Raw genomic sequence first — 4503 nt, 5'->3', positions numbered from 1 at the left:
ATGGCTGCCAGTAACAATGCTAATGTGTTTATGTCTAAAGTGTCCAGATATGTCGGCAATATTGCTGGAACTAATGCTTACTGGAATAAAGTAAGAGACGAACTCAAAGCCATAATAACTATTGTTGGAGCGCCAACATTATTTTTCACTTTTTCCTCTGCAGACATGCATTGGCCTGAGTTACATGATCTGTTTAAAGCTGATAATGATTGTGGAGCTGGTAATTGTACCAGTCAGGTTAAACGACAAAATGTCATTAATAATCCACATCTTGTAGACTGGTTTTTTACTCAGAGATTGGAAAGCTTTGTTAAACATTGGCTTTATGAAACACTTGGTGCTAAATGGCACTGGTTTAGATACGAATACCAAGGTAGAGGTAGTATTCATTGTCATGGTTCTGCTAAACTAAATAATGACCCAGGCTTGTGTCAGCTTACCCAAACTGCTTTGAAAGGCTTCTTGGCTCAAAAATTTAAAGATGAGAATGATTGTTCTGATTCAACAGAGTTAGACAATGATATAAAAGCTGGTCAGAAAGCAGCTGAAACAGTATGTCAGTATGCTGATTGGTTACTATCAACTGTAAATCCTAATCCACCAGATAAAGACATGTGGATAAGACCTGAGATTCATCTATGTCAAAAAAGGCATCAGGACATTCCTGAACATGAAAAACAATCAGATTATGTAGATCTTTTAAATATGGTTCAACGACACACTCGTTGTAGTACTGGCTATTGTCTACGAAAAAAGTCAAATGAGACTGAAATGAAATGTAGATTTCATTTCAGTCTCATTTGACTTTTTTTCGTAATGTAGATTTCATTTCCCATTTGATAATTGCCCACAGACAAAGTTAGAATTTGAAAAAATCCACACTTCTGGAGATAATGAACAATATAGAGCTAAAATTGTGACTAAACGAAACGATGCTAGGTTAAATAATCACCAACGACTTCAACTGCAGGGATGGAGAGCAAATTGTGATATTCAAGTTGTTATTGATCACTATGCTTGTGTTGAATATCTCACAAAATATGCTGCTAAAGGTGAACCAAGGTCACCTTTATTGAAACAGGCATTTAACTCTATTATGCAAAATGTTGACAGTAATACTGATCCTCGCAGAGCTATTAAGAAGGTAGTTATGAGATCTCTTAGTGAACGAGATTATGCTGCTCAGGAAACAATGCATCATTTGTTATCTTTAAAACTCCATAGCTCATCATTTAATGTGATACCTGTTAGTTTAAATGGTTCACGTAGAGTATGTGACACTGCAAGTATTGAAGAAGGTGAGTCATGCACCGATTACTCACTTCTCGATGTGTACGCTAATCGTGAGCAATATGACAGTTCGCAAAATATCATGAATATGAATTTTGTTCAATTTGCCACAACATATAAAGTTGTTAACAATGAACTGATAAGATTGCCAGATAATGTTATACCGAGAATATTCCCAACTTATTCTCCTAATCCCAAAGGTCCAAATTTTGGACTATATTGTAAATATCAACTCTTAAGGTATAAACCTTGGCAAACAACCCAAAACAATGCGTGGGGTGACCAAGAACCAACTGACGAGGTTCTAATCAATTCTTGGCAACAATTCTTGCAAACACCTTATGGACAATCTAATGTCCCAGACTGGTTTGACAAATTACAAGCTGTCATCCAAAGTCAAGAACCAGAAGATGAACCTTCTGAAGAACAAGAGGTAACACGAGAAGAGTGGATGATATTATCAGACCTTCACACTCCTTTTGAGAATTCTGAACAAACACCAGAGTCAACATATGATTGGCATGTTGATAGAGGCAATTATTCCGAACAACAAATTCATGAAATGCCAACCTGGATAAAAACAAACAAAGAGGACTACACTATTGATGAGCAATATGATGTTGTTGACCTAAACAGTTTTAGTGGAATGCAAAAACTTGCCTTTGACATTGTTAAGTCTCATTTTGATGATACATCACCTGAAAAAGATCCATTATGTCTAATTATAAATGGTGTTGCAGGGACAGGTAAAAGTTACCTTATTAATGCTCTTAGAAATGTTTTGCAAAGTAAATGTGCGATTGCTGCTACCACAGGTAAAGCAGCTTATAACATTAAAGGTGTAACTGTGCACTCCCTGTTAAAGTTACCTATAGGGTAAAGAGGCAGTAAAGACTTAACAGGACAAAGCTTGTGTAGATTACAGGAGAGTGTTAATAACATTGGGTACATCATTATTGATGAATACTCCATGCTTGGCCAAGTTACTTTTGGTTGGATAGACAAGCATTGCAAACAAGCAACTGGTTATAATGACAAAGTATTTGGTGGAAAATCACTAATTTTAACTGGTGATCCAGGTCAATTGCCACCAGTGGCAGATAAGCCTCTTTATCATGCTAAACCATCAAATGCTCTTGGCGAACAAGGTTATCAAGCATATCATATGTTTGACAAAGTTGTTAAGCTCACGGTAAATCAACGTGTGCAAGGTATGACATCTGAACAAATACAGTTCAGAGATTTGTTGTTATGACTTTGCAAAGGTGAGTCAACAGTCGATGACTGGAAATTACTTCTGACACGTCAACCATCAAATGTCACCAATTTATGTGACTTTGAAGATGCTACTAGACTCTTCTATAGTAATGAACAAGTTGCAAATTACAATAATGAACAGCTAACAAAACTTGAGCATAGAATTGCTCATATTAATGCTCGCCATTCCTCTGCATTGGCCAAAAAGATGTCCTCAGATGATATGTCTGGGTTGGAACCTGTTGTATTTCTAGCAAAAGGTGCTAGAGTTATGTTAACCATGAATTTGTGGTCAAGTGTTGGCCTCTGTAATGGAGCTACTGGAACAGTTGTTGATATTGTCTATCAGAGCAACCATCAACCACCTGACTTGCCTATTGCGGTCATTATTGAGTTTGAGAACTATAGAGGTCCTGTTTTTAATATGAACAAACCATCTTGCGTTCCAATATGTCCAATCACAGTCTCCTCACAGTCAGAAACTGGTTTTCATGAGCGGCAACAGCTGTCTCTGAGACTTGCCTGGGCTCTAACCATACACAAGAGCCAAGGACTTATTTTCCAAAAGCTTGGATAGATATTGGAAAATCAGAAAGAACTGCTGGAGTTTCATACGTTGCCATAAGCAGAGTGAAGTCGCTTTCATCTTGCGTCATTGAACCCATGACATATGAACGATTAACAAGTTTAAAATCATCGGCTAATTTACAATACAGGCTTGAGGAAGAAAACCGCCTAGATCGTTTAGCACTGACTACCAATAGCAGTGCATTTTAAATTGACAAACCATGGAGTTTGAAATTAGACATGGAATTCTGTTATATGTCGCATTACGCTTTATTCTGTATGTTAACTGTGTTCTGTATCTTATATTAATTGTATATTTATTGCCACTGTATGTGTGAAAGTATGTTCATCAACGCGTTATATGGTAAGTGTTTTTTTTACTTCACTCCCCCTTTACGACGTTCATTAGGCTAGGCCTAGGGCTATTGTAGTGTATTCTAAAAATTATGTTCTTTTGTTTTGTAGATTCTTACTTCTGGATAGAAATATGAAAGAGCAACTGGATTAGCAAACACAATGGCATTACTGGACACTGGTTTTTGCCAAAAACATTGGAATTTAACCAGACTGTTCAAACAATTGGATTACAGTAAATAACGAAAACACTATCAAACTGTAGTGTGTTAGTCATCTTATGAAAATGATTTGTGTAAGAAAGTCAAGAAACATGAAACAAGCGCGAAACAAGAGTAATACAGGAAGAGACATGTACGGTTTACTGTTACCTGTCGGTCGTACGGTATCATTGGACAACTGAACCAAATTCATGTACCGTCATGGACCTGCTAATTCGAAATAACGTCATTTAATTTGTTCAACTGGATTATCAAGCACTATAGCATTACTGGACACTGGTTTTTGCCGAAAATATTGGAATTACTATTGACTTGTTCAAACTGAAAACACGATGATTCGGCGACACAACTATGATGTGCACTCATCTTTTGAAAATGATCCGTGCAGGAAAGTGAAGAAACATGATTTTACGTGCAAAAAGAGTTAATATAGTAATACATGACGAGACATGTACGGTATACTGTTACTTGTTGGTCGTACAGCATCCGTGGGCAACTGAACCAAATTTATTTGGCGGTCACGGGCCTGGTAGTTCCAAAAAAACGTAATTTAATTTGTTATTGACAGTGTTCTACTACAAAAGCATTAACGAACAATTTATCAAGTAATCCAAATGAACTAATGGTATAAGCAGTAGCCATGCCAGTATTGCAGTAATATACTAAATGTGATGAGATGAACTTCAACTTAAAGAGAACTATTTTTCAAGCATTTGTAGTTTGACTTTGGACAAAATACACACATACAGTGTTATTTGTCGGATAAATTTATGTAAATAGAATTCTCCATCGTGTTCTGTTGTTGTGTTGTTAT

Source organism: Dendronephthya gigantea, unplaced genomic scaffold (assembly GCF_004324835.1).
Source record: "Dendronephthya gigantea isolate DGI-Jeju-01 unplaced genomic scaffold, DenGig_1.0 000116F, whole genome shotgun sequence".
Lineage (NCBI taxonomy): Eukaryota > Metazoa > Cnidaria > Anthozoa > Malacalcyonacea > Nephtheidae > Dendronephthya > Dendronephthya gigantea.
This window is presented reverse-complemented; position numbering follows the sequence as displayed.